Here is an 18,291-nt window from a genome sequence, read left to right on the forward strand (position 1 = left end):
GCTCAGGTTTTGAACAGAAAGCTCCTAAGTCTGGCCAGCTGTAAATAAATTACTTTTTCCTTTCCAAAGTTATTCCTGAGTCCTGGCCTTTCTATACACAACTAATTGAACCTCTCTCGACATCTACAGCATCATGAGCTGACCAAAAATTTTTAAAAAATGTCATTTTGAAGGGCCATCTTCTCTTATTCTATGCAACAACAAGGAACCATTTCTTAAATTGGATTGTGATGTGTGATGAAAAGTGGATTTTATACAACTGGCAATGACTAGCTCAGTGTTTGGACAGAGAATAAACCCCAAAGCACTTCCAAAGCCAAGCTCGCACCAAAAAAAAAGTCAGATCACTCACTGTCTGGTGGTCTGCTGCTGGTCTGATCCACTACAGCTTCCCAAATCCTGGCAAAACCATTACCTCTGAGAAGTATGCTCAGCAAATTGATGAGATGCACCAAAACCGCAATGCCTGTATCAACAGAAAGTGTCCAATTCTTCTCCATAACAAAGCCCAATGGCACATCGCATACCAGCACTTCAAAAGTTGAAAACAAATTGGGCTACAAAATTTTGCCTCATCTGTCATATTCAACTGACCTCTCACCAACTGACTACCACTTCTGCAAGCATCCTGACAACTTTTTGCAGAGAAAATGCTTCCACAACCAGCAGAATGCAGAAAATGCTTTCAAGAGTTCGTCAAATCACAAAGCATGGAATTTTACCCTACAGGAATAAGCAAACTTATTTCTCATTGGCAAAAATGTGTTGATTATAATGGTTCCTATTTTGATTAATAAAAATGTGTTCGAGCCTGGTTATAATGATTTAAAATTCACAGTCCAAAATTGCAATTCATTTTGCACCAACCTAATAATTTTTAAAATTTCATTCTATTAGTCTCAAAAAGAGGTAAACTATGGATTCTTTTAACTATAAATTTTAATTTTGATACAGATTCCAAAAGTATGAGGTAAATATCTAAAATATTTAAGCTAGGGTTTTAAGTCCATGACTTGTTATTACTTAACAAAGGAAGCTGATGATCACCAGGAAGTAACATGGATTCACTAAAGATATAATAGCCATTATTCCAATAAGGCATCCGCAAATTCTCCCCTGAAGAAAAACTATAACAAAGTATGCGGTTAGATAGGTTTTAAGTAGGTCAAAAATCATGTGTAAAAAGTATTAACAATAATCTATAGATTATTTCTTAACAGTACAGCAAAGGACTCTCTACCTTGTCTTATTTGTATATAAATACATAAATGATCAAGAATCATCAAGCATCAATATCAAGGTCAAAACTAACAAGGTGAAGTTTAATATAGATAAATCAAAATCCTGAATGAGTCTTCAAATCAAGTAAACAATTAACTTGGAAAAAGAAGTAAGCATTTTAATTAATTGAAACTCAATATAAACTAGCAAGTTTAATTAGCAACCAATATGTTCATCAAATCCTAATCTATAAACCAGAAGAAGAAAGCTCATAGTAGACCACTGTACTCTATCTTGGTCAAATCATATGCAATATATTATATTTAAATCTGGTCACCATATTTTAAAGTTCACTGGGATAAACTATAGAAAGGTTTGAGAATCGTGATTTGTATATTAAGGGATTTGGCCATATTATGTAAGAAATATGGGAAGAAACTATATATATATATATATATATATATATATATATATATATATATATATCCTTGAATTGAAAATGCTTAGTAGGAATGTGAGAGCTAATCTCAGATATTAGAACATCTCGTGTGCAAGTGGTAAATGAATCACTTTGTAATTCATAATTTCAAAGCATAGACCAATGTAGGGAGAGGTAGATTTCATTTTAATATCAGGGAACACTCTGTTATATGTAGCAATTATTCAAAATTGGGATTATTTCCTTTCAAGTCTGTATCTTAGTTTGTCACATGGCTGCCAATGCAAAGTACCAGAAATGGGTTGGTTTTTTAAAAGTGGATTTATTTGGGGTAAAGACTCAGTTCTGAGGCCATGAAATGTCCAAATCAAGGGACCATAAAAGATACTTTCTAACCAAATTCAACCACTGTTGATCTTAGCATCATGCCACGTAGCAAAAATGGCCTTCCCAGCCACATCTCCTGAGCGCAGCTGTGGGCACTCAGGCATAAGATTTGTGTCTTTCTAGGCCTCTTCTCTCAAATATCAGCTGCTCTGCTTTCTTCCTGAATTCAGCTGTTAGCTATCAGGCATATGGCTCATATCTCCCTGGGTCTCAGTTCTTTAAACTCTCAGGGCTTCTCTATTTTCCTGCAGTCTTCTCTCTCACATGGCAGGATCAATATAAAATGGCAGCTTCCCTTCTCTGCGTCTCTAAATATATCAAACTCCAATCAAGCTCAACCTGAGTACACATCTCACTGAGACAGTCCAATCAAAAGCAATCTAATCAAGTGAAATAATTCAATCAAAGGGTACCACACCCACAAGCATAGATTAGTTTAAGAACATAATCTTTTTAGGATTTATAAAAGAACTCCCAGTTGTGACTGTCTCTGACCTCCCTATCACTGGATGATCATGTGGCAGATGTTCTATTAGAGGGGAGCTGAAAACATGATGTCAAATCCCTTCCAAAGCAGAGTGCATTTTATATGCATTTTGATTCTACCTGTTTGAAAGAGAAGGTTGTTCTTCTAGGAAGTCTCTTTCCCTATTGTTTCACATACCACGACAGTGCTGTGTTTGGCACCCAGCAGGAACAGAGGACACTAATATCAATGGGGAAGCCACTCAGACAGCAAATGATCTGAGGAGTCAGTCACAAGGGTTTGAAGCCAAGTCTTTGAAGAGCCCCTCTGTGTGACAGGCATTAGATCTGATGTAACTAGTTTGCTGCAAAACCTCTCACTTTAATTAATGAGATTGCTTAAAGTGAGAGGTCTGCAACTTAATTCTTCCTGGTGATTTTTTCCTTCCAACGAACAGCCTGTTTTATCTCTTTGTGGCAATAAAGATAAAATCCTATTTGTTTATTTTTAAAGAGTACCCTCCCTGCTTACAACCCTCACCTCCTTGCACACAAACATCTACACAGCCTTTCCAAATGATGTGTACATCCGTAGGCAACTTGGGAGAACACTTCCCTCTTTTCATCTAATCCTTTTTGTTTGTGTAAGAAAGGAACCTGTAGAAAGAAACTGAAGGCTTCAAATGTTGATGATCCAGTGACATTCCACTTTAGACCCCTTTGAATTGTCTAGTGACTTGGAGAATATCTTTCTAGCACCACTTTATATTTCCATATTTAGAGAGCATCATAATGGAAATTGATTTATTGAAAAACAATCCAAATCATACAGCATCTGAAGCTATTTATCATAAAATGTTAACTTAGTAAGAAGTGAAAGATGATAGTGGGGATGCGTGGATTTTTGATTGACAGACTTTGAATAAAAGAGTTGGCTGAAATTTCAGGGCAGGGTCTTTCAAATTCTAAGTCATAAATTTATTTTCTGGTTAATGAGATGTCATCTAAAAATGATAGATTTTTGCCTCCAGATGATTACTGTCTAGGGAAATGATTGCTGGTTTAAGATATTGACCTTTTAAAAACAGTGAAGTGGGGAGCAGATGTGGCTCAAGTGTTTGAGTGCCTGCTTCCCACATGGGAGGTCCTGCGTTTAGTTCCAGGGCCTTCTGGGAAAAAAAAAAAAAAAAAAAGAACAACAAGTAAACCAATGACAAAACCAACTCAGGGGGCCATGTGGCTCGATAGTTGAGTGCTACCTTCCCTCATCTGGAGGTCCCTGGTTCAATCCCCAGCCTCTGTATCTCAAACAAACAAACAAACAAACAATGAGGCCATTCTGACCTCCATGCCCTCAGTCTTTTCAATCTTCAGATCAGAGTAAGGGCTCTAAAGGTGATAAACGTTCTCAGAGCTTTATCAAGAAAGCCTCCTTGACCCGTGTGGAGCTGGCCATGTGCAGCGCTGATGCGCGCAGGGAGTGCCGTGCCCCCATGCGCAAGGAGTGCGCCCGTGAGGAAAGCCGCCCAGCGTGAAAAGAAAGTGCAGCCTGCCCAGGAATGGCGCCACACACACTTCCCGCGCCGCTGACGACAACAGAAGCGGACAAAGAAACAAGACGCAGCAAATAGACACCAAGAACAGACAACCAGGGGAGGGGGGAAATTAAATAAATAAATAACTCTTTAAAAAAAAAAAAAGAAAGAAAGTCTATATGGGATGGAAGACCATCCCCCCTTTTTCTATAGGTCTATCACGGGTTAATCTGAGATGATTTGGGACAATATCACCTGAAAAGGGATGTCAGGGGCCACCCAAGGGGGGGTCTGTTAATTCCCCAGAACTCTTGACAAACTTTAGGCATGTTCCTGTATAAAATGTCAACTTCCAAATTTAAAGGTATAAAGCTAGACACCATGTAATAATACAGCCTTAAATATACCTGATCTAAGCTTAAAAAGCCAATTCCATTTCCCTTAGTGATAATTTTAACTGACTTTTTCAAGTCAACAAATGTTTGATAACTTTCTAGTAAATGTGTTTTAGGTTTTTAATTTTTGTTCTTCTGTTTCTTTTTATCTGGGCAGTGCAGATCTTCTGAATCCATCCACTCCTTCAATATTGTGACAAGGCCTCTGAATCTTCTAGCTTTTCCATGTTTTATATTCTTTTCCTGCTCTCAAAACCGGGATAATATCCTACTTCACTCTTCTTATTACTCGGATTGCACAATTATTGCCACAAAATTGGAAGAGAAATGTTTTCCTTTCAGGCTTATAACTCTTTTAGTTTTTTAAATTGCCACCTGAAGCTTCAGTTTTACAGTCTTTTTTTTTTTTAAGATTTATTTTATTTATTTATTTCTCCCCACCCCCTTGTTATTTGCATTTACTGTGTCTGTTTGTTGTGTGCTGGTCTTCTTTTTAGGAGGCACCAGAATCAAGCCCAGGAACTCTGATGTGGGAAGGAGGCACTTAATAGCTTGAGCCACCTCTGCTCCCTACTTTGTTGTGTCTCTCATTATGTTTTTCCTCATATCTCTATTTGTGTCAGCTCACTGCTCCTGCCCATCATGACAGCTCACTGTCTTCCTCATCTTCTTTAGGAAGCACTGGGAACTGAACCTGGCTCAATTTCTTGAGCCACATCTGCTTCCAAAGTTTTATAGTCTTGTTTATCAAGTAGTAGAAGGAATTCTCTAGATACAAGATCCCAGAAAATTTAAGGGTATGTCTTAGTTTGCCACAGAACTGCCAATATAAAGTACCAAAAATAAGTTGGCTTTTATAATGGGAAATTTATTAGGGTAAAACTTAACAGTTGAGGCCATGAAATGCCCAAATCAAGATACCATCAGAAATGCTTTCTCACCAAAATCAGCTACTGGTAATCTTAGTATCCTGCCACATGTGAATCAGGTATATGGCAGGGCTCATCTCCTCAGCCTTGAGCTGCTCCATGCTCCAGGGGCCTCTCTCTGTGCCTCTGTGCTCTATGATTCCAGACTCCTGGACCTCTCTCAGCCTCTCGGGATTTCTCTATTTTCCTGCAGTCCTCTCTCACACAAGGCAGAATCAATCTGGCAGCTTCCTTTCTCCCAGCCTCTCTTTCTTTGTGTCTCCATTTATATCAGACCCAGCAGGAGGGTGGAACCCAAGCTTGCTCACACATGACTGACAAGGCACAATCAAAAGCCCTAAAGTGATCTTATCAAGTAATCTAATCAAAGGACCTTCAACAAAATTTAATTCAGGGGGTACCACACGGACAGGAATAGATTAGTTTAGAAAGATAATCCTTTTGAGATTCATAGAAGAATTTCAAACTGCCACTTTCTAGTCATAGAATATGTGTTGTCTATACAACTCCATACTTCTAATACTTCTTATCTTTCACTGATTTTTCATATTTCTGGTTATTTGCAGAGGGAGTCAGTTAACCCCTAAAATTATCTCTTGAGGCTACAAGTTTAAAACCTAGAACTAAAAATAACCATAACCCATCACTTCGATCATTTTGTTTAAATATTTGGAATTCAATTAATATTGTTTACCAGAGTAAAATCCAAAGTTATTTGCTTTTATTCCACCAAAGTGGTTTTCTTAGTTTCCTGCTGCTATGACAAATGCCACACAATGAGTTGGCTTAATAGTAGGAATTTACTGGCTCACAATTTCAGAGCTAGAAGGCTTCCTCCCAAGGTCAGTATCATTCTGAACACCTTGCCTTGTATTCCTTGGCTTTCCTATCACATTGCCATATCCTCTCTTCTCTCTTCCAGAATCTGTTGACTTCCAGCTTCCTCCTCCTCCCTGTGACCTTCTCTCTAAGGCCTCCTGTAATAGGATTAAGATTTGCCCTAATTCTGTTGGCCACACCTTAACTAAAAACAAAATCTCCAACAGAGCCTATTTAAAATGGGTCTGCACCCACAGGTATGCATTAAAATTAAGAGCACAATTTTTCTGGGGTGCATAACTCAAACTACTACCATGGTATATGCAGGCCATTGAGTAATTATCAATCAACAACCTCTCTATCCCGAAATCCTAGGAATATCTTTTTTGGCCAGTTGCAGTGGAGTCAATCCATTTTAATTAATATAACCAGTTACTTCTGAAAAGAAAATAGAAGTACAAACTCTGTGGAAATGCACATTGATCTAAATACCATGTCATATCAGTAGGATATTTAAATATATCATAAAATATATTCCAAATAATTCTCATTAATCAGGGAAGAGGACTTGGCCCAGTGGTTAGGGCGTCCGTCTACCACATGGGAGGTCCGCAGTACAAACCCCGGGTCTCCTTGACCCATGTGCAGCTGGCCCATGCGCAGTGCTGATGCGCGCAAGGAGTGCCATGCCACGCAGGGGTGTCCCCCGCGTAGGGGAGCCCCACGCGCAAGGAGTGTGCCCCATAAGGAGAGCCGCCCAGCACGAAAGAAAGTGCAACCTGCCCAGGAATGGCGCTGCACACACAGAGAGCTGACACAACAAGATGACACAACTAAAATAGACACAGATTCCCGTGCCGCTGACAACAACAGGAGCGGACAAAGAAGACACAGCAAAAAGACACAGAGCACAGACAACTGGGGTAGGGGTGGGGAGGGGAGATAAATAAATAAATAAATAACTCTTTAAAAAAAAAATTCTCATTAATCATTAATTCCAGGATAAAAATCATTTGAAATAATTTAAGGTTAAACAAAGAAATCCAGTCGAAGTCTTCAAATTTAGCATAATTTTGGAGAAGATAGAGGTTTGTACTTATTTCAAGTGTTGGAGGAGGGTAAAATGTCAGACTAGAGGAGAAAGGGAAAGTCCAACTTGATTAAAAGAGACATTTGCCTTAAGGAAAAATGCTATAATACCTTAGCTCTGAAATAATTTTGATTCTTAGTTCTGCCAGAGCTATTCAGAATCCATAAAGAAAATACCTGGGATGTCAAAGTGTCTGAAACTTTTGCCCAAGTGTGACCTAAAACCAGAACTTAAACATCACTGAGCTGTTTCTCTATTGACATCTTCTAGTAGCACTTCTATGTGGAACCATCAATTTTCCAAAACTCAGAGATACATAAAAACTTCATTTTTTTAATACCTTAGGAAAAGAACCATATAGCTATCAAGAACATGTGAACATCCTGTTTTGTTGTAATGTTAAATGAAATCCAGTTGCATTAATGTTCTTTTACATTTCAAGGATTTCTCTTTTATTGCCAAATTATCCAAGTATCTCTTAATTTGGCAAGAATTGCAATTACCATGAATCTATAGCAATATAATTTACATTTGTACTGATTACCTTGTTTGCAGTATGTATAATCACTTATATGGCAAAGTAAACATTAAACATTACTATTCCCATTTTAAGATGAGAAAACTAAGAACTTAAGTGATTTTCCAAAGGTCATACAGATGTTTGAGATAGAGTTCAAACCTGGAACTACTGACTCCAAGCCTGAGTCATCAACCTGTTTTTAACAATATAGAAAGCTTGAATTCTTACTGGTATTTATTTCAGAAAGGAAGTACATGAGCATGGGGGCTGACAAGCCCAAGAGACATAGGGGAGTGTGGCAGACTGGGCTTTGAGGGGAGATTAATGGTGAGGTCGTGGCAGAATTCTTCTTCTGGTGAGAAGCCTCAGTTCTTTGTTAAGGTCATCTTGTTTACTTACATTCAACCGATTATAGTTGCTAATCTCATCGACAAGATGCCTTCACAATAACATTTAGACCAATGTTTGACCAAACAACTGGACACCAGAACATTGTCACATAAAAATAGCCATCACAGGACATTACTAAATTAGGAGACCGAGTCCATTTCTTACTATCATTAGAGAAGGCCATTGGAAGATCCATCTATTCCTAACTATTTATTTATAAATTATGAAAATCATATGTACAAATCGTCTTATTACATCCCTGTTTCAAACAGAGAAAGAGGTGACTAGCTCAAATGTCCAACTGTATCAAAATGGAATATGCTTGCAGTGGGTAAGTAAAATATGTAACAGCAGAGTAAAATGCTTATGATACAATATTATGTGTAGAAACAAGTCTTCAAAACTACCTCTATTTAAAATGGACAATGAAGGAAAATAGGAAAGTAATTACTAGTTGTGGGCATTTAGCTCTTTAAAAATTTTTATTATTTGGGTCTGAGTGTGGACCATAAGCACCTTTTAAAAAATGCATTGCTGACACTTTTATAAACAAGTTGACAACACTATTCCAGGCTTTGCAAAAAGAGCAACTTATTTCTTATGAATTTAAAGTTTAGATTCATAAATATCAGCTTTTGAAAGGACTAGAAATGTCATTGTTTACCTGGAGGAGTATACTAAAATAATGGGTGGGAGGGTTGTTCTCTTGCTATAACATGTACTCAAATGAATGGCTCTCCAGAGGCTTACTAACATGGCATTATATGTGAGTTTATAACCATGTGTTTATGGTACAACAATGGAGAGAACAAAAGGAATGAAACTGGGACATTTCTATAGAGAAAGGATTTTAGTAATGTGACTGGGTGCAAGGCATATCAGTGCAGACTTGTATTCAACCTCGTTCATTCAGCACACAGTAAGAGATGCATGTGCCTAAATCCAAGAGAGTAGATAAGTTTGACTTGAAATGTATTTCTGTCTTTGGTATAATCCTTTTCTTTAGTTCTTTTTCAATAATTCCTTGCAGCTCTAGCTCACAGACAATGAACTGTTGGCTTCTTTATTGAAGAGGAGGGGGAGGGGCAGAAAACACCACTTTTTAAAACCAATACCAAAGAAAACAACTCCTTTTGTGTAAAGAGGAATCAATAATAGTCTCTGTGTCCTTCTATTTCTTGTTTGTGTTTTCTATTGATGTGTACAAAACCTAGGCATTTGGATTTAAGTGTTGCTAAAAAAACTTTTTTTTCAGAAAGAATAGGGAAGAAAATAGTAATTTTAACCACCCTTAACCTACTTTAAAAAAATTCTGGTCTGCTCTTAATACACATACTCCAACAAAAGAAAAAATCTTGGTGTATGTCTGCATGCCAAAATATTTCCTAACTTAAGTTTCATTATTTTCTTTCAGACAACAAATGTGATTATGAAAGCAAATTTATTAGAATTATTTTAAGATCAGGGATTGGCAACCCTGATGATTATTTAACTATAGCCATCTCTGCTTTTAATTACTATGGAAAGATGATTGCCTCATTTTGAACTGACTTTAAAACACTGAACAGGAGAATGAAAGTAATTAAAAACCACCAAAATCAATGGTGGCTGAGTAGAATGGAAGAAGGAGTACTTTCTTTCCCTAGTATGCTCCTTTTCCACACTTGGGCTTTAATTGTTTTTGTGCCAAACGGTACGTGGAAATGCAGGTTTCCATTCAGAAGTCTAGTTTCATCAGCAAAATGTATCAAAAAGTCATTTTCCTTCAGAGTTTCATAAACTGAAAAGGTAAACAGAAAGTGATAAATTGCTACACACATAAATCAAAAAGTTTAATGATTTAAGAATTATATTCAGTAATGTCTACCTGGGTTTAACTTATCTATGGGCCAATTATAACTAAAATACATGAAGCATTATGTGCTTCTGTGTTACTTCTGTAATTGGAAGTACCAAACGATATATTCTTTTATTTATTCAATAAATTTGATTTAGGGTATACTACATGTAAGGCACCATACTAGGGACTATGGATAATGGATGAGGAAGATGAGCATTATTCCTTCCTTCTCAGAATTTAAAACTAACAGATAATGACAATATAGAGTAATATTCTATATAGAGGGATAGAGAGGGATCTAAAGGTATTAATTAATAGAAGATGATGCTACCCTGGAATTTGTTGGTAAGGTCAAGAGGTTTCCCAGAGGCATAAAAACTTAGGCTGATTACTAAAGGATGGAATCTCATCAATAGCATCACTACTTCCTCATAAATAAATTATACCAATAAAGTGTGCAATACTATGTGCCTTCTGTAGTGCAATGTTTTCCTCCATTTTTAGGAGAAATGATTAGGTCTTCGTATTGGGTTAAAATCCTGGAGAAGCCAGTGATAGAATTGAATTTATAAAATGAAGATCTCACATGACATATTGCTCTTTTATATAATGATTATATTTTCACAGTACTATACAGCTTGCAAAATGTTCCACATACATTATCTTAGCCTATGGGTTTTCCATGAGATGTCTCATAACTGAGAAACATTTACATTAAAAATCTTTTATTGGAAATAACTTTTTCAAATGGTCATGAAAATAATGAAGAACAAACTCTTGACCTTGTGTTTGTGGATAGTATTTGGGTAAACTTTATTATAATTTAGGGCCTTAGAGAGATCCAAAATGGGTAGACCTTAAGAAGTTAGTTTTATTTGAGGAATTACAGCTAAACAGACAAAAACTCTGAGGCAGTTTATTTTTTTAAAAAGCATTGAGAAAACACTATTTTTTAAAAAATATTTAATGAGGAGAATTATGTATATGTTCAAAATTACTCAGTTGCTTGTAAAATCCTATATTGCATTTTTTCTACCCTCTGTCTTCCACCTTTTACTTTCATCACTGCAGAATTATAGCTGTAAAAAAGTGCATAACACCTTGTACAAACAAACTACTATAATCGAAAAGAAGTCTTGGTTACTATTTTCATACCTGAACTTATAGGATTGTTTCTGCCCTTTTTCTTTTTATTTCATTTTGTTAGAAATAATCTTTTTTTTTTTTTTCAAAAAACTTATTAATGCTCTTTTATGAGCCAGAATATGACCTATCCTGGGAAAAGTATCATTGACCTGGAAAGAATGTGTGTTCTCCAGTTGTTTGATGTAGTGATCTCATAAATATCGATTAAGTCAATATGGTTGATAGTTCTGTTCAGACATTCCATGTCTATATTGAATTTTTGTCTAGTTATATCAACTGCTGAGAGAGAGGCATTAAAATCTCCAGTGGTGATTATAAAATTGTCCATTTCTCCCTAAAATTATGTCAATTTTTGCTTCAAGTATTTTGAAACTCTGTTTATAATTGCCAAGTCTTCCTAATGAATCAATGCTGTTCTGTTGTTACTATGAAGCATTCCTTTTTATCCTTAGTAATACTCTTTGTCTTGAAATCTATTTAATCAGACAATTAATATACTCCAGAAATTTTGTTCTTGAGGTTTGCATAGTATATCTTTTTAATCCATTTATCCTTTTTTAGTTATTTAAATAAAATTTTATTGAAATATATCCTTCATACATGAACATGCATAAACAATAAATGTGTAGTAAAATTTGAAATTTACACAACAAACATGTATATCATCATACAAGTCTCCCATCCTTCTCCCTACCACATATTTGCTCTTCCTACCTTCATTTTGATGTTTTCCTCTGGAATAATTGTCCTGTTTCTGAAGAACTTCCAATATAGGCCCATTGGTAATGAAATCTCTTAGTTTTTGTTTTCCTGAAAGTGTCTATAAGCCATCTATAAAATAATTGCCTTCACTTTAGAAAGGTGTGTTCCCTGGGTATAGAACTCTCAGTCACCAATTATCTTCTTGTACTTTAAAGATATCATTCCATTTTCTTCTGGTTTTTATCATTACTATTGAGAAGTTAGCTGCCAGTCTTATTGATGCAACTTTCAAGGTAATACAGTTTTGTTAGCACTAGCTGCTTTGTGTATTTTCTGTTTTTGATATTTAGCGGTTTTTCTAAGATAGGGCTATCTGTGATTATTACCTTTTTAGCTGTCATTTTGACAGTACATAGTACCTTTTTGCTTCTGAGGTTTGACGTTTTTCATCACCTTTAGAAAACTTCTTGGCAGTGTTTTAAATATCGCCTTTGCCACATTGTTTCTTTCCTCTCTATCTAGGTATATGTTAACTGTTTTCACTTAACCCTCATAGGATTTTCCTGCTCCATCATATTTCCATTCTTTTGTTTTTTTTGCCGTATCCTTCAGTCTTGCTATATTCTACTGATATATTTTCCTGTTCACTAATCTTTCCTTCAATCTATGTTAATTTCATCTATTGAATTATTATCTTCAGACATTATAAATCTTCTAGAGTTTCTACTTGATTCTTCTTATAGTCCAGTGCTTAAGTTAATTTCATCTTGTCATCAGTTTTTTTAAATATATTTAACTCAGTTATTTTAAAGACTGTTCTTGTAAATCCATTATATGAATCACCTCACTGTATCTATTGTATCTTCTTTTCTCTTGCTTCTATGTCTTATTGTGTAAGTTGGTGTTGCTTTCATCTGAATGCTATCTATTGTGTATGAAAAACATACACAAATGAAGAACATTTGTATGATGTTGTTTACCTCTAGAAATAATTTTCTTTAGCTTATGGTATGCAGTTATACTAGGTAGAATATCACCTTAATATAACAGGACTTGATCTGATTCAGACTGGTTTTCAATCTTTTTAAGGCTTATCTATTTAAAGTGTTTTTGAATCCCACCGTAACCCTTCGGATTTTCTGAGGCCCAACCTCCTCTGTGGCATACTATAACCACCAATTTTTGTCTCTCTTGAACAGTCAGCCCACTAAAATTCCTATTTAACTTTTCACCCTTATATTATTTTGCATTCTTATAAGTTAGCAAAATGTCTCAAGGGAAACTCTGATAGCCTACCTTTTCTGAGCTTTGCTGCACTTCAGCAACATGACCACTAAAGTCTTAGCAAACTCAGTAAACTTAAACCTCACATTTGGTCTCCCAGTCCCAAGATTTCACTGTTGAACTCTCTCTACAGCTTCTCAGCATACCATTGAATGTAGTTTATGAATTGGCAGAAGCCTTATGAGGAAAAGGAACCTATATGTATTTTTTAACTTAACTCTCTTCTCTCCAAGATCTTGGTTCTTTAACTCTGTTTGCTTTGATGGTTCTCCAATGTTTAGAAATAGATATGCATTTTTAAGATTTTATATCACTTTTGTATTTGGCCTTAGAGAAATATTTAGCATGGTAAGAATTAGAAGTATATACCAGCATAATTAATCTTGAGAAAATTATAATTTTTAATAATACAAATTATTTTTAATGATACAAATTAAATGTAATTCAAAATTTTCCACTGGAAGACAGTTAAACAAATATAGTATAGCTTTTCAAATACTTAATTTTAAATTTTAAATTTCATCCTTAAGATTAAATTGTACAGGCCAACAAAGATGGCAATATTGCAGACCAATATTCCTTATAAATATAGATGGTTTATAGGAAACCAGTCATATTAGATTAGGCTCACCCTAATCCAATTTAGCCTCCTCTAAACAAACTACATCTTCAAAGATGCTGTTTACAAATAATTTCACAAAACATTCACAGGAACAGGGGCTATGAGTTTTTGGGTGACACAATGCAATCTCTAGTGGTAATTTATTGCCCAAAAAATTGCTCAGTTACTATGGAATAAGGGCAAAATGCATACTGAGTTGGCAACCAGCAATCTGTGCCACATCCCTTACTGTGTTTTAAATATTCAAGGATTGTTTCAAAGCTAACTTTTTATCCCTTGTGAACAGCACTGTGCCTGGCTTACTAGGCACTCATTAAAAATGCGTTGAAGAATGCCTTTCAGATAATTAAAAGTTACATGAATATAGGTTGCAGCAATATAGGTTGCAAATCTATTTCTCAATACTGCTAGCAAACAATATTTAAAGAAAATATTTTAGGTCTTATCCTACACGGCCCAATTTTGCTTATTTTGAAAGACTTATGGTCCATAAATGTTGAGTATTCTTAGCAAATATTTGTCTTATTAAAATTTAAAGTATATTTAGACACATTCAGTCCATGAGACAATAGGAAAAAATTACATAAAAGAAATAAGAAAAGAGGTGCTTTGCCTATGAAAATATGCATAGTCATTAACTTACTCCAACAGGATTTGTACTCACAATTTAAAATATTTAAATGATAAAAATACCATGTAAATGGATAAAATAATGAGACATGATACAGGGAGAGTTCACAAAAAAATATTAATCTTGCCTGTGGTCTGTTTTTAGCATGACTGGGTGGATTAAAGTCACAAGAATTGCAACATCAAGAAACAATTACTGAACTTCAAGATTCTGAAGCTAATTATGTGGCCAATTTTTATGCAACTATTTTATGCAATAGTCATTCAGTTTTCTAAAGGTGACTATTTATTTTGAAACTTTTCTCCTAATCAAGTTATATTCCCTACAGTTTTAATAATTATCATTTTATTTGAAAAGGGTTGATTTACCTAATGTATCAGGTCAAAAGGGAGTAAAATTGTACATCTAGCTAACTAGCAACAATTATCATTTAAAAGAACTAGTGAGAAGCTTTTGGAATATTTTATACAAAGGAAGCCAAGTATAATTGATATTTTCTATAAAGTAAAAGTAAGTTCTACTCACATTTTCAACACTATCAATCACATTTTTATATGTGCTAACTGAGTAAGAGAGTCATGCTCTTGCCCACACCAAACTTAGTGAATGTATAATTATAAGCATAAAATTGCATGGAATTGAAAAGTACATGATAAACTCTGATAGCATGGGCTAAACAACCTGAGAAGAAGGACCAAAAGCTCAAAAGAAAGACCAAAGTACCAAAAGGAAGAGGGAGAGGTTTTCATCCAATATTTTCTTGAGGATGTAAGTTTAATATTATTATTGTGAAATACAAAGAATTAATTATTGTTTTGGAGACTTTCATTTGCTGATTTTATCACTTTAATTTAAATGGAAAAAAGTTTAATGACCAGGATTTTTTTTTTTTCCACCGTAAAAAGACATATTTCTAAACCATGTAAATAATGATAGGGGGAAGCAGACTTGGCCCAATGGATAGGGCGTCTGCCTACCACTGAGAGGTCCGCAGTTCAAACCCCGGGCCTCCTTGACCCGTGTGGAGCTGGCCCATGTACAGTGCTGATGCACACAATGAGTGCCCTGCCACGCAGGGGTATCCCCCACATAGGGGAGCCCATGTGCAAGGAGTGAGCCCAGTAAGGAGAGCCGCCCAGTGTGAAAGAAAGTGCAGCCTGCCCAGGAATTGCGCTGCACACATGGAGAGCTGATACAACAAGGTGACGCAACAAAAAAGAAACACAGATTTTCGGTGCTGCTGATAAGGATAGAAGCAGTCACAGAAGAACACACAGCAAATGGACACAGAGAGCAGACAACTGGGGGTGGGGGATGGGGGGGAAAGGGAAAGAAATAAATTTTTAAAAAATAAAATAAATTAAAAAATAATGATAGGTACTCTACACATTCATTTTTGGGCAATTTTTGATAGGTAAAATGTCTACCAAACCATTTTATTCTATTCTGAGGATTAGGTTTAGATTGCTTTATCACAATCACTTTTTCACCTGTATTTGGGATTTTGCTCATCATTCATTTTTAATTTAATTAGAATTAATGAAATAGAAGGAGATAGACTTTCTTCAGAGTCTGTGTTAGAATAGGTGATTCTCTGAGTTTATTATCTTACAAAAGCATCACTTCTGCAAATTTAGAACTGTGCTGCTCGATATAGTAGCTACTAACTTCATGTAGGTATTTAAGTATGTATTAAAATTAATACGGGGGATTCTCTATTGGACAACACAGAACTTATCTGTATTCTTTAGGGAAACAGAACTGATGATATATATATATATATGTATATAATGCTAATATTATGAGATAAATTATAGGTATTGGTTCATCTGACTCAGGGGATATGCAAGTCTGAATTCCATAGGACAGGTTGCAAGCTGAAAAGTCCAAAAAAGATTTTTAAACAATTCCACCAGAAGAGCTGGCTTGGTGAAGATAAAAGGGAAATTCTTCCTTAAATTCATCCCTTCTTTGTTCCCTTCAGTCCAGGCTGGCAGTGATTCTGCTCAGACAAGTTTCACATAGAAACTTGTTGGCTTTGCATGCAGTTCACAGGGGTCCAAAATATCAGACAATACAACGTTCCACAGATCTTTCCTGCATAACTACATTTCCAATCCTGACTTTCACTGAAATGACTGACATACTCCATGTTCAGTTAAACCCTCTCATGAAGCCTATTCTCTGTGGATTCAGTTTCCGGAAGCTCAGGGAGGTCCCTGACAGATCTGCTTCTTGCCCCAGTCTCAGAGCACACTATCTGGATAGGATCAGAATTTTGCAAACAATTTATTCCTCGTTTCTTTGTGCCCAGGAGTTCAATTCTCAGCTTATCCCTTTTCTATTTCATTTCACTATAAGGTACAAGGAGAAACCAGGCTGTATCTTCAACACTTAGCTTGGAAATCTCCTCAACTAAATATCTAAGCTCATCAATTTCAAGTTCTGCCTCTCATCCAATATCAGAACTCAATTTCAACAAGTACTCTACCACTGTATAAAAAGGATCACCATTCTTCCAATTTCCAACAACACATTCATCATTTCCTTATGAAGTTTCACTGGAAGTAACTTTAATGTTCATATTTCTATCAAAAGTCTCTTCAAAGCAATCTAGTTTTGTTTTGTTTTTTATTAAGCACTTCACAATTCTTCCAGCCTTCTCTACCCATTACCCAAATGCAAAGCCATTTCTACAATTTTAGGTATTTGCAGTAACAGTACCACACTCCTAGTACCAAAAACTGTTTCAGATTTGCTCATTGCTAAAGCAAACACTGTGAAACAGTTTGGCTTAAACAATAGGAATTTGATGTCACATGGTTTTGAAGCTAAGAGAAGACCAAATCAAGGCATCAATAATGTGATGCTTTTTCACAGAAGATTGTGGCATTCTGGGGCTTACTTCAGGTGATCCTTGGTCCTTAGCTTTTCGGTCACATGGCAATGCATATGGCAGACTCTCCTGGTCTTTCCTTACTCTTCTGGGTTCCATTGACTTTCGCTATGGTCTACTCCCTTTGTGGCTTTCTCTGTGACCTTCTCTACAAGGCCTTCAATAATAGGATTAAGACCCATTCTGAGTCAGTTGGGCCAAACCCTAACTGAAGTAATCTCATCAAAATGTACTATTTACAATGGATTCACAATTACAGGAATTGATTCAGTTTAAGTACATGTTTTTGGGGGGGAACATAGCTCCACATCACCATAATATCAATCACAAATGAAATTTCTATTGAAGTGGAGTAGCTTCTGTGACTTGAAATGAAGTTTTCAGTAATCAAATCAAATGGCTGGTTTCAAAACTTATGCTTGCTTGGCATCTGGAAACAGAGTGGCCTCAATGACCTGCCTTATAGTGACTCACTCATCTGAGAAAATTATTCATTCTCATTAATAAAATAAAAAATAAAATGTTGCCCAGGTTAAAAATTCAAAGAACATACCCTAGTAATGGAAGCAGAAAAAAAAGGTGTCTGTGACTCATTAGGCATCAAATGAACATCATTAATCTCAGCACATGATTAAAAAGGAAGGGCTTACTGAGACAGAATATGGTATCTTCTTTATTTCCTTTCAGAAGGTCCTAATTAACTTCCTGTTGGTATCCACAGAATACATTCACAGATATTAACACTGTCTTTGCCCCAGACCTCCAGAAAGTAAAACTTAAGGCAAAAATTAAAGTACTTACACTTTAGCAGTGGGCCAGGGAAGATGAAGAAATAAAAGAAGTCAGATGAGGAAAGATGCAAAGTAAGGTAATGAGAAGCAGAACTATATTGGCCAAGACTTCAAAAGGGGTAGACTAGGTCACTCAGAAAATGTTTTTACTCAGTATTAGTGCTTCTCTGGAAAGTTTGAAAGGAGAAA

Source organism: Dasypus novemcinctus, chromosome 4 (genome assembly GCF_030445035.2).
Source record: "Dasypus novemcinctus isolate mDasNov1 chromosome 4, mDasNov1.1.hap2, whole genome shotgun sequence".
Taxonomy (NCBI): Eukaryota; Metazoa; Chordata; class Mammalia; order Cingulata; family Dasypodidae; genus Dasypus; species Dasypus novemcinctus.